This window comes from Mauremys reevesii, linkage group 2 (assembly GCF_016161935.1).
Source record: "Mauremys reevesii isolate NIE-2019 linkage group 2, ASM1616193v1, whole genome shotgun sequence".
Taxonomy (NCBI): Eukaryota; Metazoa; Chordata; order Testudines; family Geoemydidae; genus Mauremys; species Mauremys reevesii.
Genome location: NC_052624.1, coordinates 29,113,186 through 29,138,145, shown reverse-complemented (window position 1 = coordinate 29,138,145; position 24,960 = coordinate 29,113,186). Strand labels below are relative to the sequence as shown.

Below are 24,960 nucleotides of genomic sequence, written 5' to 3'. Positions count from 1 at the left end.
ACATGAAGACTATATCACAGCAAATTGGGAAGTGCTGCAACATATGCTGTATTTTATGCAGGTGGCTAAGAGAATGTGGTGGGTTTTTCCCCTTCCTTACCATCTTTCCAAGCTAATAAACAAAAAGTTTGGGCCAAATTAATAGGCTTCCAGGCACTCAATATATAAAACGGTTACCCACTTTCTCGTAACTGTTGTTCTTCGAGATGTGTTGTTCATGTCCATTCCAACCAGGTGTGTGCATGCTGCGTGCACGCCAGCCAGAGGATTTTTCCCTGAGCAGTATCCATAGCATTGGCCTGGGCGCCCCCTGGAGTGGCGCCTTCATGGCGCCCAATATAGGGCCCTGCCAACCCTCCACCCCTTCCATTCCTTCTTGCCGAAGAGGAGTAGAAGAGTGGGTATTGGAATGGACATGAACAACACATCTCGAAGAACAACAGTTATGAGAAAGTGAGTAACTGTTTTTTCTTCTTCAAGTGATTGTTCATGTCCATTCCAAGCAGGTGACTCACAAGCCAAAGCTCAGGTGGTGAGGTCGGAGTCATGCACTGATTGGAGCACAGCATGTCCAAAGGCTGCATCATCTCTGACCTGTTGTGTAATTGCATAGTGCGTTGTGAACATATGTATCGAGGACCACATAGTAGTCCTGCAGATTTCCTGGGTGGGGACTTGTGCCAGGAACGCCACTGAGGAGGCTTGGCCCTGGTAGAGTGGGTGGTAATCAGCAGGGTGGGCACCCTCGCCAGGCCATAACACTCAGGAATGCAGGATGTGATCCATGATGAGATGCGTTGAGAAGAGACAGGGAGACCCCATATTCTGTCCACCACAGCCACAAAGAGTTGGATGGACTTTGGGAACGACTTAGTCCTCTCTATGTAGAAGGCTAGGGCCCTACGTACATCCAGCGAGTGCAGCCTGAACTCCCTATCGGAGGAGTGTGGCTTGGGATAAAACACTGGGAGGAAGATGTCCTGGTTCATGTGAAACTGGGAGACAACCTTAGGGAGAAAGGTCAGGTGAGGTCTGAGTTGGACCTTGTCCTTATGAAAAACTGTGTAAGGGGGCTCGGACGTGAGGGCCCTGAGCTCCGATACCCGTCTAGCCGAGGTAATTGCCATGAGGAACGCGACCTTGTATGAGACATAGAGCAGGGAGCACATCACCAGTGGTTCAGATGAAGGGCCCATAAATCTGGAGAGGACTAGATTAAAGTCCCAGGCTGGGACAGGCTGATACATCTGCGGGAAGAGCCTGTCCAGGCCCTTGAGGAAATGACTGACTAGAGGGTTTGCAAAGACTGAGAAGCCATCTGTGCCTGGATGGAAGATGGAGACGGCGGCTAAATGGACCCTTATTGATGACAGGGACAGGTCTTGTTGTTTTAGGTGAAGGAGGTAGTCCAGTATGCATGGTATGGAGGTGAGCAACGACAACTGACTGCATTGCTCCGCCCAGATGTAGAACCTTTTCCACTTGGCAAGGTAGGTTGCCCTGGTGGAGGACTTTCTACTACCAAGGAGGACTTGTCTGACTTGATCCGAGCAGGACAGCTCCATGGTGTTTAGCCATGGAGCAGTCAGGCTGTGAGGTGGAGCGACTCTAGATTTGGGTGCCGGAGTCGGCCATGGTCCTCCTGCGAAATCAGATCCGGGACCAGTGGTAAAGTGAGCAGTGCCACTACAGACATTCCCAGGAGTGACGTGAACTGGTGCTGGCATGGCCACACCGGCGCGCTCAGTATGACTCGGGCCCAGTCCCTGTGGATATTGAGGAGCACCTTGTGGAGCAGTGGAATTGTGGAAAAGCATAGAGCAAGCAGCCCCCCACAGGAGGAGAAAGGCATCTGTGATGGACCCCGGACTGTGACTCATGAGGGAGCAGAATAGCTGACATTTCCTGTTGCCGTGAGTGGTGAAGAGATCTATCTGGGGAGAGCCCCAGAGACAGAAGATTGAGCTCACCATGTCCAGCCAGAGGGACCACTCAGGGCCATGGAAAGTCTGGCTGAGACTGTACGCCAGCTCGTTCTGCACTCCTGGGAGGTATGATGCCTGCAGGTGGATCGAGTGCTCTTTGTAGAAGTCCCACAGCACGAGGGCTTCCTGGCAAAGGGGAGAGGAGCATGCCCCCTCCATTGGTTGATATAGAACATCGCCGAGGTGTTGTTTGTGAGGACTGCCTGCTATGTGGGTTTTGAAAGCATGGCATGCCAGGCGCACCACTCTCAGTTCTCTGACACTGATGTGCCGAGCGAGGTCCACCTGAGACCTGAGGTCTTGAGTCCTGAGGTCTCCTAGTGAGTGAAATCTGGCTTCCGGGAGGTATGCCCTGGCTTGAGTCTAGTCTAGGACTGCGCCTATAAACTCTATCCTCTGCATCGGGGACAGAGTACATTTGGCCTCATTTAAGAGGAGACCTAATTCAAGGAAGGTCCTTATGAAGTCGACCTGACCCTCCACTTGGGCTCTGGAGCAGCCCTTGATCAGCCAGTCATTGATGTAAGGAAAAACCTGTATCCGGCGCTTGCGCAGGAACGCCGCGATGACTGCCATGCATTTTGTGAATGCTCGGGGAGCTGTTGATAGTCAGAACGGGAGGAAGGCAAACTGACAGTGGCCACTGCTCACCACGAATCTGAGGTAGTGTCTGTGATGTGGGACTATTGCAATGTCAAAATATGCGTCCTTCAAGTTGAGGGCGGTGTACCAGTCTCCGGGATCCAGTGAGGGGATAATGGAGGTTAGTGAGATCATGCGGAACTTGAGTTTCTTTACAAACTTGTTGAGCTGCTGCAGGTCCAAGATGGGTCTGAGGCCCCCTTTGGCATTCAGTATTAGGAAATACCGGGAGTAAAACCCCTTGCCCGTTAGCTCCTGAGGAACCTCCTCCACTGAGAGGAGGGACTGCACTTCTTGAATTAGAAGTTGCTCGTGAGAGGGGTCCCTGAAGAGAGATGGAGGAGGGGTTGAGGGGCAGTGGGGGGGCACAGAATTGGATGGAATATCCCCTCTTTACCATGCAGAGCACCCAGCAGTCTGAAGTAATTCGGGACCAGGCAGGGTAGAAAGGGGATAGACGAGATGAGAAGGTAAGAGGGGAAGGATCCAGAATCCTGGCAAGCCCTCCTCGACCACACCTTCAAAAGGGTGGTCTAGGCCCGGGCGGAGGCTTGGGCTGGCCAGAGTTTTGCCCAGAGGAGGGATGTTGCCTCCTCCTCCTACTTCTGTTTCACCTACGCGGAGCGTCCTGGTGGTTCTGCGGCTGGTAAGGCCGAGGGGCAGGCTGAGGCCTAAAATGCCTGTGCTAGGTAGCTGGCGTGTGGAGCCCCAGTGAGCGCAGAGTAGCCCTAGAGTCCTTCAGACTGTGAAGTCTCTTATCTGTTTTTTCAGAGAAAAGAGAGGACCCCTTGAAGGGGAGGTCCTGTATGGTCTGCGGACCTTGTGGCACAGTCCAGAGACCTGTAGCCAGGAGCTTCACCTCGTCACCACCCCTGTGGCCAGTGTATGCGAGGCTGCATCCGCCACGTCCAGAGCTGCTTGCGGAGAACTCCACCCGAGAGTCCTGAGGCAGGAGCTCTGTGAACTTAGCCATTGCCGAGCAGGTGTTATGTCGGTAGCGGCTTACAATGTCCTGCTGGTTGGCTATGCGGAGCTGCAGGCCCCTGGTCAAATAGACTTTTCGGCCAAAATAGGTCCAGCTTCTTAGCGTCCCTATTTTTAGGGGTGGAGCCTTGGAACCCCTGGCGCGCTCTCTGATTGGCTGCATCAACCACCAAAGCATCTGGGAGAGGGTGGGTATAAAGGTATATTTCGTACCTTAGATGGTACGAAATAGCGCCACTCAGTTTTCTTGGCCCTAGGGGCCAGAGAAGTGGGGGTCTGCCACAGATTTTTGGACGTGTCAACTACTGTTTTTATCAGTGGCAGAGCAACCCTGGATGGCCGGAGAGAGCAAGGATGTCCATAGGGTCCAAATCCTCCTCCACCTCCTTGGCCTGTATCCCCAGGCTTTGAGTGGCCCATCTCAATAGTCGCTGGAGAACATGGTTGTCCTTGGGAGCCGGGGCCTTCGATGTCCCTGCGACCGCTTCATCAGGCGAAGACGAAGATGAGAGGACTGGTAGCGGGCCCTGTTCGCTACCCTTGGCCCCTCTGGGGTCTCTCGGCACACAGTACTCGAGCTACAGTGCTGGTGCTGATGGGGGGTTCGGCACCACGGCTGGTGCCAGGGCTGACAAATCCAGCGGTGCTGAGCCCAATAGTGCCGGTGAGATCGAAGCTGGAGTCCTTGGCAGTGCCGTTGTCTGGAGAGACGGTGCCGCTGGTGGCAGTGCCGGCGCTGTCTGTGGCACAAAGGATGCCAAAGACAGCATCACAGTCCTGGATTGCAGACCGTGGACTTGACCCTGGCTCTGATGGTAAGCCCAGGGTGTCCAGAAGGGACACTGAGCAGATGGCTGCCACTGTTGCTGCCACGGTGCTGGGTATGGCTGGTAACTCTGTCAAGACCTGGACCTTCTGCTCCGCAATCTGCTGGAGTGATCAGAGTCTGCATCTGACTCCAAGGTCTCCGAGTCGGAGGACCACGGAGGAGCAGTTCCCTGGGTCGCCGGTGAGCAGTGCCGCAAAGCCAGGGAATGGTGTGGCCCTTCTGTCTGAACAGGCAGTGCCAGGGGTGCTGGTGATGGAGAATGGTGGGTCATCATGGCTGGCTTGCCCCTGGAGTGGAACGAGAGGTGCACGGTCACCAGCGACTTGTCCCTCCTCTGTGCATCAGGTCTGTAGCTGCCTCAAACGCCTCCAGTGTCGACGGTAGCTGTATGTCCCCTTGGTGGTCCAGGGACTGAGGAGGGTTCTCAACTGGACCCCGGCTGGAGCAGGAGTCAACAAGACCCTGAGTGGAAGCAAGGAGGGGACGGTCTGTCCTGACACACTCGTGGACGCCGCAGACCCTTTAGGTTTTGAGCAGGGTGATCAGCCCCTTACCAGACTCCTCATCTTTACTGGCACCGGGGATGGAAAGCAGTACCATGCTGAGGCCGACTTCTTAGGGCTTGAGCTGTGACGGTGCTGGGGGGGGCCTTAGAGTCCTTAGTTGGGGCTGTTTTGCACGCTGTTGGTGCTGGAGTGCTGCGCACTGATGAGGATGTGCTTGGTGCTGGTTCAGTGGGTCTCGGGTGGGAGTGTGGCCTCAATGCCGCCTCCACCAACAGAAGTTTTAGTCTCTGTTCCCAGTCTTTGAGGGTTCTGGGATGGAAACCCTTGCAGATACGGCACTTCTTCTTCTGGTGACTCTTACCAAGGCACTGCAAGCAAGAAGAGTGAGGATCACTCTTGGGCATAAACTTGCCACAGACCTCGCAGAGCTTAAACCCTGGAGACCTGGGCATACCCCAGGAGGGGAAACATTGTCGGGAGGGGGTCCCCCCAAACCAACTATAACTATAAGGAACAACTATTAACTAACTGAGAAACTATATACATGCTATGCTGTCAGACACCGCTAAAGCACTTGCTACAGGAGCGAGTGAAGTTCCAGCTAGCTGTCACCGTTGGTAAGAAGGAACTGAGGGGGTGGAGGGATGGCAGGGCCCTATACTGGGCACCACGAAGGCGTCACTCGAGGCGGCACCCAGGCCAACCCTACGGACGCTGCTAAGAGAAAAATCTTCCGGCTGGTGAGGACGCGGCGCGCACGCACCTGGTTGGAATGGACATGAACAATCACTCAAAGAAGAATTAATTGCTGTCATGGTTGGAAAACCTGCCTAACTTGTAGTAGGATTTTTTATAGTTATACCAGTTTAGTCAGTATTGAGGAGATATGGCCTGACTTTTAATCCTGTCTGCAAAAGTCACAAATCATCTAGGGGAGTTCCTAAAAGGTCTTGGCCTATCAAGATAATATGGTTGTGCCCACATTCACATCAAGGGAGTGTAGTTTAGCTTTCCCTTAATTTGTTGGGTCTAGTAGGGAAAGCTGGGAGGTGAATAAATTCCAAAACAAACTTGGGCAGAAACCTCAGGCTTGATTCACTTTATCTTTATGGACTACTGTGTAAAATGGACCAGCCATGAGGGCCTGAATTTCCCCTACCCCCTCTCCCCAAGATGAAGGCAGTCTTCATGAACAGGTGATATAAGATTAGGTCACTGGAGGGGGAGGAGGGGGCAGCTCATTAAATCTGTTAACACTTAAGTGAGGTTCCAAGAAGGCAGAGGCTCCTGTACTCAAGAATAAGTGTATGTGACCTTTGAGGAATTTAGCAGCTATAAGATGAGAAAATACAGTATTTGGCCCTGAACGGGAGAATAGTTTGCAGAAACTGGTGCTAAATATATCCTTATAGACTGATGGAAAGTGTCACTAGACCAAAACAGCAGAAATAGGATTTTTCAAGGGAGGCAGGTGATGTTTGGTTACCCAAATAGAAAAACCTCTTCCACTTTGCTTTGTAAGTCAGTCTAGTTGTGTATGGTCAAGAGTAGTGAGGGTTCAGGGGCAAGGCCATGTGCATAGATGTTTTATCTGGCTCTGTATTTTTTGTGTGTGTATGTTGGCTAAAGCAAAGAGTGATTATTTTAGAATTTCTTTTGCAAAGCCTTTGGGGCCACCTTTTCTGGGGTGCTAGTGTGCCCATATGTCTCTTCTACCTGTGAGGGTGAAGGAGCCATTACCAGTATCACAATTTTTCATGCAGTACTGTGGTGATAATGGTATTGGGAAGTTGGTGCCAGGACAGATGTGGTCTGCAGATTTAGCTGATAGCACAGGCACTTGTTTCACAGTCAGTACTAAGGCATCAGAAGGACCCATTTTAGGCCATTGGCTACTTCTTTGATTGTGGCACCTGAGATTAGTCTAACACATGATAACGTTTTTGTCTTGCTTTCATAAACACCAGAAGGGGTGACTTAAGTCTTGGTTCTGGAGGAGAAGTTGTTCTGCAACTCTCAGAAGCTCTTTGACAAATGAGCTTGAGAGCTCAAAGTTCAGCTATAGCTCATAGGAGCACTCAGGGATGAAGCCTATTAGAGCCTTTTCCCTCTGGATTTGAGGAGGTTCTGATAGAACACTCCAGGAATATTAAGTTTAAGACAAGCCTCTCTCACCTTCTCAGTTCTTTTAGAAAAAGAAAGACAAACTGAATACATACTGGGGGTAATGGATTAAATAAAAAAGACATCGAGTGAGAGTTGTTCATTGGAATAGCCACATCACAAGAAGGGGCAAATTTGAACCCCAGGAACTTAGCTTTAGCCATGGAGGTTACTGTGGAGCCTGTGAGTCCTGTTACCATGGAAGCCCCTAATATTAACAGATCTTCTTCTTCGAGTGATTGCTCCTATGCATTCCAGTCAGGTGTGCGCGCCGCGCGTGCACGGCTCTTTGGAACATTTTTACCCTAGCAACTCCGGCGGGCCGGCTGGCACCCCCTGGAGTGGCGCCGCTATGGCGCCGGTTATATACCCCAGCTGGCCTGTCCGCTCCTCAGTTCCTTCTTACCGCCCGTGACGGCCAGTTGGAACAGTGGAGTGCTCTCTGTCTTCCACAACCCTGGCGTTCGCTACTTTTGTATGTATATAGTTGTTTGAGTACTTAGTGTTAGATAGTTGAATAAGTTAGTTAGTATAGTTTAGGATAAGGGAATAAGGGGGGTTTACCCCTCTTTTTCCGCAACTGGTGCGGGCTCATGCCCAAGGCACCGGGCTTTAAGCCCTGCGTGTCTTGCCAGCGGCACATGCCGGTCGGGGATCCGCACGACTCTTGCCTGCGCTGCCTCGGGGAGACTCACCGTACAGATAAGTGCCCTATCTGCACGGCCTTTAAGCCCCGAACACGAAAGGAGCGGGACAGTCGCTTGAAATAGCTCCTCATGGAGGCAACGCTCCAGCCCCCCGCACCAACCGCGTCGGCGCCGAAGTCTTCATCGGCGCGCAGTGCACCGGCGGCCCCAAGCCACTCCGGCACCGAGGCTCCTCGACCTCCGCAAGCGGCACCGGTGACCCGGCACCGTTCCCTCTCACCATCGAGGAAGCGTAAGCCGGCGAAGGCAACTGCAAAGACCCATGCTCAGGGTCACGTAGCCCAGCCACCACCACCACCTCCGGTACCGGTTGTGGCCATGCACCGTGCCGTTGACTCCGGAGCCGCAAGGACCGTCGAGTCCGGTACCACCCTGCTCCCCGGTGCCGACCACGGTCGAGCTGCAGCTACCATCCACGCCCGAGACATTCTCGACGGCGAGGGAGCTCATAGAGCTCACAGAGGCACCGAGCCTCCGGCCCCCGGCACCGCCAGTGCAGGCTGTCGTGTCAGCGGGTAAGCCGGCTATGATGCGGCCCCCTTCCCCGGACGGACGGAATAGACGGCGCTCCAGGTCCCGGTCTCGCTCCCGGTCCCGAAGACGGTTACCGTCGTGCCGCTCGAGGTCCCGGCACCGCTCACCATTGCGGTACCGGTCGCCTTCTCGACGCCGGTCGCAGTCCTGGTACCGCTCAACATCGCGGTACCGGTCGCACTCCCGGAGACGCTCCCGGTCCCGATCGCCTTCCCGTCGGCACCGCCGAAGGTCCGATTCCCGGCACCGTTCCCGGCACCGTGTCTCCCGGAGCCGCTCCCGGCACTGCCGGTCGAGCTCCCGGCACCGGTCGAGCTCCCGGCACCGCGGTGGTCGATGGTCTCGTTCGCCATCTCGGTACCGCGACGACCGACACCGATCCTCGGCACCGTCCGGGGACAGATTGCCAACCTCGACGGCGCAGTCCATCAGCGCCTCCGCACCCCCGTAGCCATCTCGTCATTCGTCGGTCGCTTCAGGGGCAGGCAGCAATGGTCATCTTCCGGCTGCCCCGCAAGGTCAAGCCCAGGGTGCGCAGCAGTGGGGCTTCTGGGTCTCCTGGGCCCAGTACGAGACTCAAGGGATGCCTTTCCCTCCGAGTGCCCCTGCCTCTGAACGCAGGGTACCGGACGCCACAATAAGCAGACCGCCCCCTTCACCACCAGGTTCGGCTCAGTTACCACCTGATCCCCAGAGGCATCCTCGGCCCGAGTCAGCCGCCCACCCCTTAGAGGAACCACCTGCGGAGGCCGTGGTTCAAGGCCTATCCTCGTCGTCTTCACCAGACGAGGCGGTGGCCGGGGCTTCTATGACTGACCCTCCACCGATTGACTTGCGGGCTCACCAGGACCTTCTTTGCCGGGTGGCGAAGGCTATCGACCTCCCCGTGGCGGAAGTCACGGAGGACAAAGACCCGGTGACGAATGTGATTGGAGTGGAGGCTCCAGTGCGGGTGGCCTTGCCATTCATCCGCACTATTCAGAAAAACGCCACTACCATCTGGAAGTCACTGGCGTCCGTCCCTCCCACCGCCCGCGGGGTCGAAAGGAAGTACTCCATCCCCCCCACGGAGTATGAGTACTTGTACACTCATCCTGCCCCAGACTCGTTGGTCGTCCAGTCGGTCAACGACAGGGAGAGGCATGGCCAGCCCGCCCCAGCGCCGAAGTCCAGGGAGGCGAGGCGTATGGATCTGTTGGGCCGCAAGGTCTATTCTGCAGGCGGTCTCCAGCTTCGGATCGCCAACCAGATGGCCCTCCTCGCCAGGTACACCTTTGACATCATGGTGTCCCTGGCGAAATTCGCAGAGCTGATCCCAACAGCCTCCCGCCAGGAGTTCTCGGCATTGTTGGAAGAGGGAAAAAAAGTCTTCCAGGTCCTCCATCCAGGCCGCTCTCGACTCCGCGGACTCGGGTGCAAGAACCCTGGCCTCAGGAGTGACCATGAGGCGCATCTCCTGGTTGCAGTCTTCCACACTGCCGCCCGAGGTGCAGTACACCCTGCAGGACCTGCCCTTCGATACTCAGGGTCTGTTTTCTGAAAAGACTGATTCCAGAATCCAGACCCTCAAGGACGGTCGCATAGCCATCCGCACTCTGGGGATGCATACACCTGCAACCCAGCGAAGGTCATTCAGACAACAACCCTACCGGCCTTTTAATCAGCCCAGGTCCCGTCCCTATAACAGCCGACAGCCCGGCCTGAATCGCCGTAGACCATCGGGCAACCGGCGCAACCAAACCCATCCGCCTTCCAAGGCCCCCCCAGGGCCCCAAACAGGCGTTTTGATGGGACGCCCGAGGACGGCCCATCAGTCTCTGTACCGGATCCTACCCGTTTATTTTGCAACCGCCTTTCCCACTTCTTTTCGGCGTGGTCCCAAATAACAACGGATAACTGGGTGCTTCAAACAATCCAGTCTGGTTACCGCCTTCAATTTGTTTCGCGCCCCCCTTCCCACCCTCTTCAGGGACCCCTCTCACGAGCAATTCTTCCTACAAGAGGTCAGGACTCTGTTGAGCTTGGGTGCCATAGAGGAGGTGCCGAACGACATGCGGGGCAGGGGATTCTATTCCCAATACTTTCTCATCCCCAAGGCGAAAGGAGGTCTACGTCCAATACTGGACCTCCGGGAGCTCAACAGGTTCCTGCTCAAGCTCAAGTTTCGCATGGTCACCCTGGGGACCATCATTCCCTCCCTGGATCCGGGAGACTGGTTTGCCGCCCTCGACATGAAGGACGCGTACTTCCATGTCGCGATTTACCCTCCCCATCGACGCTACCTGCGTTTCGTAGTCAACAACGCACACTACCAGTTCGCAGTGCTACCATTCGGCCTATCCACCGCGCCGAGGGTTTTTACCAAGTGCATGGCAGTGGTTGCCGCAGCCCTCTGCCGTCGTCATATACACGTTTACCCGTATCTTGACGATTGGCTGGTTCGCGGAACGTCCCGGCGGCTGGTGGCGTCCCACATGACCACGATCCTAGCCCTGTTTCAGCGCCTAGGACTTATGATAAATGCCGAGAAGTCGATGTTGACTCCATCGCAAAGAGTGGAGTTCATCGGAGCGGTCCTGGATTCCAATTTGGCCAGGGCCTGCCTGCCCCAACCTCGGCATCAGTCTCTGGTCTCCCTAGTTCGGGGCCTACAATCCTTTCCACGGACAACGGTGCGTTCCTGCCTCCGCCTTCTGGGCCACATGGCTTCGTGCACGTTCGTCACTCCGTACGCGAGGTTGCACCTTCGCCCGTTTCAAATTTGGCTTGCGTCAGTGTACCGTCCCCACCGCGACTCCATCGATTTGGTAGTCACGCCCACGAAGCCGACCCTCGCTTCGCTCACCTGGTGGCTGGACCCAGAAGTCGTGTGTGCCGGAGTCTCTTTCCGCCCTCCTCAACCATCCGTCACTCTGATCACAGATGCGTCAGAGCTAGGGTGGGGGGCGCACCTAGCCGACCTACACACCCAAGGTCTTTGGTCGCCCCGAGAGCTCTCCTTACATATCAATGTCAGGGAGCTGCGGGCGATTCGCCTCGCGTGTCAAGCCTTCCGCTCCCGTCTCCAAGGGCGTTGTGTCGCGGTGTTGACGGACAACACAACGGCGATGTTTTATGTCAACAAGCAGGGTGGGGCCCGATCTTCCCCGCTTTGCACGGAAGCGATGCTCCTGTGGGACTTCTGCATAACCCACTCGATTCACCTGGTAGCGTCCTATCTTCCAGGGGTGCAGAACACGCTGGCCGACCATTTCAGCAGGTCGTTCCTTTCTCATGAGCGGTCCCTCCGCCCAGATGTGGTGCACACAATTTTCCGGAGGTGGGGGTTTCCCCGGATAGACCTGTTTGCCTCCAGAGAGAACAGGAAGTGCCACCAGTTCTGTTCGTACCAGGGTCGCGCCCCGGGCTCCCTGTCGGACGCATTCCTCTGCTCTTGGACGGGTCACCTCCTATATGCCTTCCCTCCGTTCCCGCTCGTACATCAGGTGCTTCTCAAGTTTCGGAGGGACAGGGCCCACCTCATACTCGTCGCTCCGGCCTGGCCGAGACAGCACTGGTACTCTCTGCTGCTCGAGCTCTTGGTACAAGATCCCATCCCTCTTCCCTTATGGCCGGACCTGATAACGCAGGACTTCGGCAGGCTCCGCCACCCGGACCTGCAGTCCCTCCATCTTACAGCTTGGTACCTGAGTGGTTGACCCACCCAGAGCGTGCTTGTTCGGTGGCGGTCCAGCGAGTCCTGCTAGAGAGCAGGAAGCCCTCCACTCGCTCGACCTACCTCTCAAAATGGAAGCAATTCGCAATCTGGTGCGATCAGAGAGACCTGAATCCGTTCGTTGTCCCTATACCAACGATCCTGGACTACCTCTGGTCACTTAAGGAGCAAGGTCTCGTGGTCTCATAGTTGAAAGTGCACCTGGCGACAATATCCGCCTTCAGGCCGCCCGTCGGTCACCGGTCCATCTTCTCCGATCCGACGGTTTCCCGCTTCCTCAAAGGTCTAGATCGCTTGTTCCCGCCAGTGCGGCGTCCTACTCCGCCCTGGGATCTGAATCTGGTCTTGACCAGGCTCATGAGAGCCCCCTTTGAGCCCTTGGCCACGTGTTCGCTGCTCCATCTCTCGTGGAAAACAGCTTTCCTCGTCGCCATAACCTCAACGAGGCGAGTTTCCGAGCTCCATGCCCTGACGGCCGGTCCACCGTACACCATCTTTCATGCAGACAAGGTTCAGCTTCGGCCTCACCCGGCCTTTGTCCCTAAGGTGGTGTCGGCCTTCCATTTAAACCAGGACATTTTCCTTCCGTTTTTTTTCCCGAAGCCTCATGCCTCGAGTCGGGAACAACAGCTGCACACCCTGGACGTCCGCAGGGCCCTTGCTTTCTACATACAGCGAACAAAACCCTTCCGGCGTTCACCCCAACTGTTCGTAGCAGTTGCGGAGCGCATGAAAGGCAAGCCGGTCTCCTCTCAGAGGATTTCCTCATGGGTCACTGCATGTATCAGAACATGCTACGAGCTTGCTTGTGTACCAGCTAACCGTCTCACTGCTCACTCTACGAGAGCACACGCCTCGTCTGCCGCCTTCCTGGCCCACGTCCCCATCCAGGACATCTGTAGAGCGGCCACCTGGTCTTCTGTCCACACCTTCGCTTCCCACTACGCGTTGGTGCAGCAATGCAGAGACGATGCAGCCTTTGGCTCCGCAGTCTTGCACTCTGCCACGTCTCACTCTGACGCCACTGCCTAGGTAAGGCTTGGGAATCACCTAACTGGAATGCATAGGAGCAATCACTCGAAGAAGAAAAGACGGTTACTCACCGTTGTAACTGTTGTTCTTCGAGATGTGTTGCTCCTATCCATTCCAGACCCGCCCTCCTTCCCCACTGTCGGAGTAGCCGGCAAGAAGGAACTGAGGAGCGGACAGGCCGGCTGGGGTATATATCTAGCGCTATAGCGGCGCCATTCCAGGGGGCGCCCAGCCGGCCCGCCGGTGTTGCTAGGGTAAAAATGTTCCGAAGAGCCGTGCACGCGCAGAGCACACCTAACTGGAATGGATAGGAGCAACACATCTCGAAGATTAACAGTTACAACGGTGAGTAACCGTCTTTTTCTGTTCCCTGACTGCCCAGAGCAGGGGCTAATGAGAACACTTGACTCTAACCTGTAAAGAGTCAGGTCAGGCCAGTCAGTTAATGTGACCACCTGACTCTAATTAAGGCCCTGCTGATACTATAAAAAGGGCTCACTCCAGTCAGGCAGGAGAGTCAGGGAGCCAGAGGAGAGGAAGTGCAGCTGAAGGGCTGGTTACTGAAGACACCCTAAAACATCGTTAAAGGAGCCCTAAGGTAAGGGTGAAGAAGGGAGAAGCAGGAGAGCTGTGGGGAAGTGGCCCAGGGAAATGTAGCAACTCTGGCAGTGAAAGGTTGGCTGCCAACAACTGCTACCATTAGGGTCCCTGGGCTGGAAACTGGAGTAGAGGGCGGGCCTGGGTTCCCCCAACCCACCACTATAGGAACATCTCCTGGAAGGGGAAGTCAGGTCCCTGTCAGGACAGGAGGCTGAACAGAGACTGTGGGAGTTCTCTCACCAACCTCCTTGCAGGCCTATGATGAAAAGGGCTCAGTAGACTGTAACCCTGGCCCTAGAGAGAGAAGGGCTATGTGGAGGGTCACAGTGAGCCACTGAGGCTAGCATAAACCACCTAGAAGCGCAGGACCCACAGGAGCAAGGTCATTGCTCTGCCACAGTATATAGAGGTAACCTGAAAGCTGGATAAAGGTAGTGACAGTTCCTGGAGTAGCATTGATTAGAGTCCATTGATATCCTAACACATCTTTTTTTTTGGAAGCCAATTAGGGAGGGCAGTGCATTTTGATGGTACTTGTCCGTAAGCACAGAGCCCAGCCCCCGGAAAAAAACCCACCCCACCATTTAATTCCACATACCCAAGAATGGTCTCCACAAGTCCCTCTCTGCAAATTAACAATACTTTGTCTTCTTCACCTGGGCCAATTCTTAATGTCTTTTGTAGTCAGGAATTCCTGGACTTTAGTGGTTTCAGCAGAGTGAGTGTTCCTTCTTTCTTGGAACAGCCATGGATTAGCATTATTCAGGGGAGAGGTTACTAGCACATCACCCTGTAATGGTTTGGTTCTTCTAGCAAAGTCCAAATGCATAGTAGGCCTGTCAGTGAACAAGAGAGAGGTTGCTAGCACTTCACCTTGTCCTTTTCTCCTGCTGTCCAGAAGGAACAGCAGCACCAGGAGCAGGGCCGGCTCCAGACCCCAGCGCGCCAAGCGCGCGCTTGGGGCGGCATTTTGCCGGCAGGGCGGCAGGCGGCTCCGGCGGACCTCCTGCAGGCATGACTGCGGAGGGTGCGCTGGTCCCACAGCCCTGGTGGACCTCCCGCAGAAATGCCTGCGGAGGGTCCGCTGGTCCCGCGGCTCCAGTGGACCATCCGCAGGCATGCCTGCAGGAGGTCCACCAGAGCCGCGGGACCAGCGGACCCTCCGCAGGCACATCTGCAAGAGATTCCCCCGGAGCCGCGGGACCGGCGACCGCCAGAGCGCGCCCCGCAGCGCACCGCTCTGCTTGGGGCGGCGGAATTCCTAGAGCCGCCCCTGACCAGGAGACACAGCTGATCATCAGTTGGAGAATCATCTTGCAGTGGAGGGGCCTTTTTGCAGTGCGAAGCGTGGGTCCAGGCAGTCAGTTCTTGGCACTTCACAGTGGTGTTGGTAGTTAACAGGATTTGGTATGGGCCTTTCCAGCGTGGGGCCAGGACAGTCTTTCACTGTTGGACCTTTATGTAGACCCAGTCTCCTGGTTCCAGCGAATGGCAGGGTTGCTCTGGATCCTTAGGTCTTTTATACACAGGTAAAAAAAGCGCACTCAACACATTTCATTAGTGTCTGGCAATAATTAAGCATTGTGTTATTAAATGACTGTCCATCTGAGCCAGGGCCAGTGGGGCGCAGCTGGTAGTTGTATCAGCTGCCCTGTTAGAATCTCATGAGGGCTGAGTCCAGGCTTTTGATTGGGAGTGGCCCTCAGTCATTAATGCTAATGGGAGGGTATTTGGCCACTTTAAATTTGTCTCAGCACAGATCTTGGCCAGTTTATTTTCAAAAATCCCATTTTGACGTTTCACTGTCCCGGCAGTGGTGGGGGCAGTGGAGATTGTGTTGGATCTGTAAAGCTCCACGTAACTTGTTATAATTTGTCCAGTAAAATTAGGTCCACAATCACTGTTGCTACTCAGAGGTTTGCCAAATTGTGGTACAAAAGCCTTAAGTCAGAAGTATTACAACAGTCTTGGCATCTGCCTTTTTACAGGGAAAGGCTTTAACCCAGTTGGAAACTACATTAACTAAAACTAACACACTTATAATTACAACATTTAGACTTTTAAATAAAATTAATCTGCATTTTTACAAAAGGTCCCCAAGAAGGTGGATGTGCTGCCTGCCTAACCTCGACAGCTTTACCAACATTATGTTGCTGACAGATTACACACTGTTGGCAGTATTGCTAGGCCACAGGAGAAAAAATCCAGTACAAACCAGTCTCGTCTAACTACAGCAATCATTCCTCCTTCGCCCATGCACGCCACTCCGTGGTGCACCCGAGCAAAGCACGGCCAGAGCACCTTGGGCACAACCAGGCGGCTGTCTGGGAAGCGCCAAAGGCGATCAGGATGCAAAGTGTACTCAGCAACACTTCAGGAACATTTTTCAGCTTTTTGATTGGTATTAGCTTTTCCTTTTTTTTTTTTTTTTTTGAAAAACAAAGAGCATATTTTTACCCCCTTGGGGTTGGCAGATTATTGCTTGAAATATTTTTTTTTTAACAAATACCCTTGTTGATTGCAGGTAAAACTGAGGAATTACTTCCCATATTTTCCTGTATTTGTTTTATAGGCAGGCCAGGTTTCAATGGCTTCTATCTTTATCATTTAGGTGATTTGCATTAACGCAGACATTCTCGGCTTGCTTTTGGATTCAAAGTTATCAGCCGCTTAGAGAGACTGTCTCAAAAGGACAATTAACTTCTAACTTTTAACTCCTGCTTTCAAACACACATTGATTTGAAAAGGAAAACACAACCCATTTTGGCTTCCCTTTGGCAAAGTGACCGTTGATTACACAGAACTACCTTAAGGCTTACTGTACGGCACTGACTACAGCTTCTATCTGCTATTTGTTACCAAAACAGATTTAAAATCTTTTCCCATTCTCCTGGCTTTGACTTCCCTGCTGCAGCCACAACTTTGGTCTTTATTTAAAACAATTTAAAATCTTGTAAAGCATTAAATCACCTTAAGGATTAAATGCTAAATACCAAAATTAAACAACACTAGTTTCTTTTGTCTGGCAAAAGTATTTCTCAGTTTTACAACCTCAAAACAACACCAATTCATTTCAAACTTATAAAACAAAGATTGTACACATCAGGAGTGTTTTTTTAGCAAATTTGACTAACTTGGTCATAGTTAAATGGTTCCACTTAAATAACCTCTTGCCTGGATTATTTACAGATATTCCTCCGGAGAAAATGGCCCTTTTTCCAAAGGAATGGCTGCAAAGAAACCAAGAATTTTTCTTTTCATAACACCTTCTTTTAACATTTGCACAAAGTTTCACTGCTTAATTCCCTCCAGTAACTACAGAGTCAACTTCTCACTCTCTTTCTTCCAGCTTTCTTTAACTGTTGTTGCCTGCTTGTTTGGGCCCAATCCTTTTTTCCCTCACTGCATTATTCCTTCCCATGAGCACAGGAATTGTTTCACTAGCAATTTAGCAAGGAGGGTGGGCTTTTCGACTACCCCCAACCCCTCCTGGTCCCTTTCCTTAACAATATTACTCATAAGGGCCACCCGAATCATCCTCCGTGAGGCTTGCCACCTAGACAGAATGCACATGTAATACACAGGGGCGCCCTCCCATGGTGAGAGGGAACTCTCAGACTGTCCCCCACCCATCTTCCAATCACACACGCTGGGTGGGGGGGGGGCGCCCTGTCTGCTAGCGGGGAGGGCACTCTGTCCGCTCAGCAGCATTAACAGCATGGTAAAATGGGACCATAGGAATAATGACTCCTTGCTGAATTAAGGAGGTAATTACTGGTTAAATTCCTCTCTAGGCCTGTTTTGATAGAGGGTACTGCAGCACTTTGGGAAGGGGTCTTGCTGGGGTTCAGGCGAACTTTACCCGATTGGGCGGACCCAATGTACCCAACCTGGTTGGCATGTTTAATTCACAAGGAGAGGGGGGACCTTAGCCAGCAGTTCCTGTTGCAGCGAGGAAGGGCTGGGGTCGGTCTCCCTCTTTGGAGCATCCGTCTGTAAAACTGCCAGGACCTTATTGGGACTGGGACCAGGCATGCCCAAATACACGCCATCTGGAATACAATAGATCGTACAATTTAATTTACACAGCAAGTCTCTTCCCAAAAGGTTAATCGGTGAACAAGGACTGAGGAAGAAAGCATGATGGTCAGACAGAGGATCGACAGAAACGGTCAGAGGTGAAGAGACGGGGTGGGGATTAGGAATATTGCCCGCCCCAACTGTAGTTTAAATATAAGTTTATAGGATCTTCAGATGGAGCTGGGGGGTACCCCAAAAGGCCTTGAAGGGTAGAGAGATATCTGCTGGCCACCAGGGCTTAAAAAACCCAATTTCTCTTTTGTCTCCTTTAATTGTGTATTAAGTTTGTCCTGGGAGTCCTTGAGACTCTCTCTAGGGGAAACCGTAATTTTGGATCATCTCTGCTATACCAGTTGCATTTCTATAGAAACTTGCAAGTGAGAGGACTATAATTCCTATACATATAGAAACCGGGTGTGCCTTTTGGTGGAATGGTGATCCCTTTTGATCCACCGGTCCCCATTTTTCCCAGCACCTGGTGAAGCGGGAATCACCTTGGAATCCTCGTCCTCCAGTACCTATTTGGGTTTCCTGGCGAAGCGGAGACCACTTGCCTGCTCCGACCCCCAGAGCCCAGCTACTCACCTTTGGGTCTTTCATGCAGGGAAGGTTTGTTTAGGACGTCCACGACTTTCCTACAGCCCCATTAAGTAAAAAGTGTTGGCTAGTCTCAGAGAATGGCGCTGCTTACTCTGTTGCTTCAGGCAAGGTGATCATCAGTCCAGTCAGTGGCTCATGAACCGCCTTCAGGCGGGGACCAGAGATACGGGGAGGAAAGAAGGTGTGGAAACAGACCGTCCGAAGATGGTAAAGGATAGGGTCACACAATCTTAGACCCAGGCAGACCCCTCACCGGTCAAGCCATGCAGAGAAGACTACCTCAGTCAGGGCACTCTTTTTGGCCCTACTAGTTGTAGTCACAGGGCTTGCATTAGAGACATCTCCGGTCACGAGCTTGTGGGCTTCGCAGAGAGCTCTGGGCATCTTCCTGTGACTCTTACTCACACTCCACACTCACACTGTGGCACACACAACCAGAGTCCTACCCATCCATATATGTGGTAATCCAGATGGGACTCAAACCCACCCCCACATGTGGCTCTTCCCGAGGCAACCAGAACCAGAAGGGTATCAGGCTTGTCTGGCAGCAAAAGATCTGGATCCAGTGTGCAACTCACCCAAACCCAGAGCCTAAAGGCAGTCCACTGAAAACCCAAAAAGGAGAATTAAAAGGTTTCCTACCTTTCAGATGGGCCCTGGGTTCAGTGGGGAACGGTCTGCGGTCCTCTGGTCCAGTGGTATGCTGTGGATCCAAGTCACAGCACCAAGAATTGTGGTGGAAAATTAACCATGTGTTGTGTTTGGATCAGAACAGCCTGAGGCCCACTTTATTACAAGCATTCAGGGAGACACAGCCAGCCTAGCTGGTCTGTCTAACAAAGGAACACAGAAGCTTATATAGCTTAAAACCACATTTAGTCAAACACACTTTTCATTCGTAATATCCTTTTAAACAGAAAAACAGCTCCTTATTAGGAATACAAAAGCAACAAGCTTTCCTGTTTATTATCAGGTTGTACGTTTGCGGGTAAGGCTTCTAGCGATTAGAGTTACATTTCGCAAGACTGGCATTTTTCATTCTCTCTCTCCTCCTGCCCCTTGTACACAGTTATTTTAATCAAAGTTTATCTTGGTCAAAGTTTGGGCCTACTCAATTTTCCCTTACAGATGCAACATGGTTAATGGCTCAGATGCACTCAGAAATATTGCTTATGTGAATACTGTGTGGTGTCAAAAACTGTGTGGACGGACCAGGAGGATGGTACCAGTATGTCTTCTGATGCTCATGAGGAGGCTTGTAGGGCACTGATGAAAGAATTGAGGCGTTCTAGACCATTGTGCAGGAGGCAGGTGGTAAAATTTGAACATGGGTGCTGGTGTATAGATACCCAGCAATTGCAGCCTGGCTCTGGAGTCTTTGAAGGACTGCAGGGAATCATCAGTCTTCTGGTTGAAGAGGTGAGATTCATCTAAAGGGAGGTCCTCAAAAGTATATTGTACCTCCCTGGAGAAATCAGATGAATGCAACCAGGATTCCCTCCTCCTTCCAATTCCTGTGGTCATAGTACGCAAAGATGTGTCCGCTAAATCCACCAGAGACTGCAGTGTCATTCTGACGACCAGTTTGCCTTCCTCTAAGATAGTCTGTAAGAAAGCATGATCCTGCTGGGGAAGCTTGTCCACAAAGTCCACTAACTGACCATAATTTAGAAAGCCATATTTAGCTAATAATACCAGGTAGTTGGAGATCTGAAACTGAAGGCTGGTTGAAGAAAAGACCTTGCGATCTAGGACATCCAGTCTCTTTTCCTCCTTGTATGCTGGAGCAGAATGCAGATGTTGCTGTTGAGCCCATTCTGTTGCTGCTTGTATAACCAGGGAATTGGGCAGGTGAGAAAACAGAACTCAGGCCTCTTTGCTTGTACATAGTAGCTCTTTTCCGCACCCTTTGGGGTCAGTCCACAAGTAGCTGGAGTATGCCAGTCAGTTTGGGCTGGTTGGAGAATGGTATCGTTGATCGGTAGTGCCACTCTGGGAGGTACCGATGCATGCAATATCAAGTAACAGATTTTGGCTCTCCTGCATTTCCTCCAGTGGAACGTGGGGGACTTTCTTTGTAACCTACTTCCTGGAACTGACGGTAGTCATCCGGGGTGGGAGGAATGAGTAGATAATGCTGCTGCATCTGGAGAAGATGAAGTGAACCGCTCTGGTTCCAGTGCTACCATTGGAGTTGGGCTAAGCAGTGCATCCTCTTACCCCAGTTCTGAATGCCTGCTTGATGAAGGCTGGAGGTGCAAGATGGGGGATTCTTCTTGGGCTGATCGGGAAGGTTCCAAAGGCGGATTTTGGGGCTAAGGCCCCCAGTACAGCCTACTAGGAGGATCTGCCGGTTGGTGCAGAGGGCCCCACAGAGAGGGGTACCCATGACTCCTGAGCTGAGGCAAGGGAGAGTATTGCCACTGAGCCGGTGGGACCTTTGGATAGTCATGCTGATGGTACAAGAGAGGTGGACCTTGCCTTCTATCCGAGTCCTCTGATGCTGAGAAGTCAGAGCCTTGTTTGAATGGTGATGCCACTGGAACCCTGGGAGTCATAGGAGGGGTTCAGGAACATGACCCGAAGGAGGTAAGTCCAAAGCAGGGGAGTGTATTCTCTTAAGTGGCTAATGCACCTGAAGACATGGAGACCTCACCTCTTCCAGTGCAAAGAGTTTATGAAGTCTGGGTGCTGACTTGAGCCTCCCCGGTGTCAGCAGCATGCACTCTGCAGTCGGAAACAAAACTGGAACTGGAGCTGGAACAGAGGACTGTCCCAGAACCGAAAGTTCCTTTGACTTCAGCAGTGCTGATCTGGAAGGGGTACATGGCTTGATGACTGGGACTAGTAGGTCCAGTGTTCTGTGTGACTTCTTGTCGTGTTTGCAAGCCTTGGAACATGCCATGTATCTGTGGCTGGAACTTGTGGAGGATGCAGTGTCCTTCTTGGGCCTTGAGGAAGACTTACTGCCATGTTTATGCATATGCTTCCTTGCCTCATGACTAGGCCCTGTCATGGGCTACATAGCTCCAGTGGAACCAAGACTTGAATGCCTCAATAGGAGATGCATGCTTCGATTCTTCAGGCTGATGTACGGGGTGGGTGGCTGTTCCCCAGGCTGGATCCAACTGCAGCCACATGGTGACCTCCATGAGGTGCTGGGCCTGGCCTTTCTGGGTATGGCTTGGGAAGGAGAGGCAGATACTGCACCTGGATGCAATGTGGACTTCCCCCAAGCAGAAAAGGCAGTGTTGGTGCTCGTCACTGACAGAAAATGAGCAAGAGCAGGAGGTGCAGATCTTGAACCGTGGTGTCTTTGGCATAAGCCAGTACCCAGGTGTGGGCACTGAGGGGGGAATGGGAGGCTGGAAAAACAGTGTCCAAAGTCCTTAAATCCTAAGAAGCTACTGCTACACTAAAAACTACTACCTAAACAACAAAAATTACCTATTTCCAAGAGTAAAACAGTCTTTTTTCTGTGTTTTAGAAAGTGTATCACAAGAGATGAGAGAACAGCAGAGGCTCCGACTTGGACCATGCAGCAGTGAGAAGGAACTGAGAGCATGGTCGGTCTACCTGCCCTTTATTGCCTCGGCAAAACTAGGAGGTAAAGCAAGGGCATGCGTGTGGACCAACAGACACTACTGCTTTCAAAATCTCTGGCTCCAGATACATGGAGTGCATTGTGCGTTTAACTCTCAGTGGAATACAATAGGGACCATTTTGCAAAGAACTGTTAAGTCCCATCAGTTTTACAACCTCTCTCCTTTCAGATTTGGGTCCGCTTCTGAATGCCAAATAAATAAATAAATAAATAAAAATAAAATCTCTGCCCAACCTAGAGAATTCTTCTTATAGGTTCTATATTGAACTCAGTATCCATGAACATATTTTTTTCAGAGGACGGGTTTTTGAAAATAGAGCAGTCTTTTTCCAAAGGCGAACCTGCCAAACCCAGAAAGAGGGCCTCTTCCTGGATCTCGTGAGTTTGATGGCAGCTACAATTTATGTAACTCCATTTACTCATCTCAGAATGAGGCTGATGCAGATCTCAAGTCACAGTCTTCAAATGTTTGTTGCTGTGACAAGGTGTGCTTGCCCACACTGGTACGGCAAGGGTTAACTCTACTCTCTTGGCTGAGGAGGCCATGCCCCCTCAGCCCTGGTGAACATGCTCCATCTGGAGACAGTATAAAAGGGAGCAGCCCATCTCATTTGGGGCTGACTGCTGAGGAAGGAGGATGCCTGCTGCAGGCTCCAGTGCAGGTACAGTTGAATCACTAGACGGTGGAGGCCAGAGACATCTTGACACAGGCGAATGCCCAAGCTCCTGTGGACACCCAAGGGCCAACGGAGCTGTTGACAGCAGCACAGGTTGAGGAGCCTATGGACTTTGGAGACACCAGGACTACCACACCAGGGACAGGGTATGAAGTAGTTCAGGGGGACTTAATCATTGTGCTGGGTGGGTTTCGGATGGATGCCCTGCTGACCCAGCGGTGAGTGCTCCTGCCACTGCTAGAGCTCTGAGTTGGGACCCAGTGGAGCAGGAAGGGCCTGGGTACTCCTACCCAGCTGCCATCCACCCCTAGCTGGAGGCCTACTACCCCTGATTCACTACTAGGCCACACAGCCCTGGTGAACAAGGCAGCCAAACTAACTCTGACCATTGGACATGCAGCCCTGAGAAAGGGCAGACATATTGACTTTTACCCCTATGCCACATTATCCCGAGGCAAGAGGCAATCGTATAGACTCAGCCATGGGGAAATAACTATCCTGACCGCACCCCAAGAGGGATGGGGTGTGCTTGCCCCGCGACAGTTGCCATGCCTCAGAATGTCCTCAATTTGTTGAGATGATAGACAGACAGGCCAAACGTTCTTGGAGGCATCCTGTTCAATTCCCCTTTCACCACCAGTCACAACTTCAGATGCATCCAACAAGGATGGGGTGTGCATTTAGGCCATTTCAAAATCAGAAGCCAAAGGGCTTTTCAGGAAACGAGCTTGCATATACATGTGTTGGTGTCAAGAGCCATTCAATTTGGCCCTCAGATCTTTCCTTCCTTATGTAGAGGGGGAGATTATTCAGGTAGCAGCAGACAACAGAACCACTACATATTATGTGAACAAACAGGGGTCTGTGCATTCTTTCCACTTATGTACTGAAGTGGTCAGATTATGGGACTGGTGCATTCTTCACAAGGTCTATCTGGTGGGCTTGCATTTTACAGGGGAGAGCAATGTGCTAGCAGATCGTCTCAGCAGGGACAATTTTCAGAGGCATGAGTGTCCTTAAAAGGTCAAGTAATAAAAGACACCTTCAGTTGTGGTTGGCCTGCTGTAAACCTATTTGCAACAAGATTCAACAAAAAGTATAGTTTCTTCTGTTCATGACCAGGAAGGGCAGTCAGTCCATCTCAGACACCATTCTTGTGCTTTGGAAAAGGGGCTTTCCCTCCATTTCCATTAATTCTGAAAGTGGTGAAAAAGATTAATCAGGACAGGGCAAGAACGATACTGACTGTCCCAGCTTGGCCAAGACAACAGTGGTATCTGGACCTGCTTCAGCTGTCACACAGAGTTTGCATGCATTTCTGACTCCAGCTCTTTTGCTACAATAGCAAGGCAGGTCCCTCAGTCTCTTCATTTGACTGCCTAAGGTATTGGACTTGGACTAATCTTGAACAATCCTTCTTAGTGCAGAATAGACTGCTCAATTTTAGAAAGCTGTCTACTAGAAAGTGTTGCTTCGATGAGGGGAAACTGATTCTCCAGTTTCAGCTTCTACACCCTGTATTTTGGAGTATTTAATTTACTTAAAAATCTCAAAAGTTATCTAGTTCCTCTTAAAGTTCACTTGGCAGTGATCTCAGCATACCACTTTTTGATCAGTGATAGACTGCTGTTTGTGGATGATACAGTTAAAATGTTATGAAGGGGGTACCTAATATGTATCCTCCTTTGAGAGATCCAGTTCCCTCTTGGGATCTTTCGCTGGTATTATCTGTATTTATGAAACCACTATTTGAAACCTTGGTGGAATGTTCCTTATTTTATTTATCTATTAAAACAGTATTCATTATTGCTATATTATCATCCAGAAGGGTGAATCGCATGCTATAATGGGTGATGAGCCATTTACAGATTTTCATAAGGTAGTTCTTAGACTTGATCCCCCAGGTTTTTACCAAAAATAGCATCTGAGTTTCTTACAATCATGTAGATTGTTTCTTAAGCTAAGAATAATATCGGGTCATAGTTAGAGCCCTGCAAATCTGCCGATAACCGCAGACCACGTTTGCGGATGGATGCAGATCCAAATTTTGTATCTAGAGCCCTGCAAATATGTGGATATCCCTGGACCATGATTGTGGATTGCGGAGATACATATTTTGTATCCGCACAGGGCTCTAGTCATAGTGTGTCTGCTCAGACTATTCTAGATGGGTTAAACAATATATCACTGAACGTTACAAGTTAGCAGATATTTCTGTGCCTACTATTATCTGACCTCATTCTACTAGAGCTTTAGCAGCACTTAATATGTTCCTATTTTAGAAATTTACAAGACTGCTCCT

General features: G+C 51.7%; 1 protein-coding gene across 19 annotated transcripts in view; it reads left to right on the top strand.

Moving 5' to 3' along the window:
• Positions 1 to 24,960, top strand: part of CCDC7 (coiled-coil domain containing 7) — a 334,724-nt gene that overhangs the window by 284,909 nt on the left and 24,855 nt on the right. For 9 of the 19 annotated variants that reach the window (XM_039527964.1, XM_039527966.1, XM_039527972.1 and 6 more), the window contains 2 exons: positions 17,805 to 17,875; positions 21,865 to 22,173. The exons of 2 other annotated variants lie outside the window; for them this stretch is intronic. The gene's annotated coding sequence lies outside the window, so the exon portion shown is untranslated. Of the gene's footprint in view, positions 1 to 17,804; positions 17,876 to 21,864; positions 22,176 to 24,960 lie in introns of those variants that run through there. 8 more of the 19 variants (XM_039527977.1, XM_039527975.1, XM_039527976.1 and 5 more) reach the window with 6 other exon arrangements.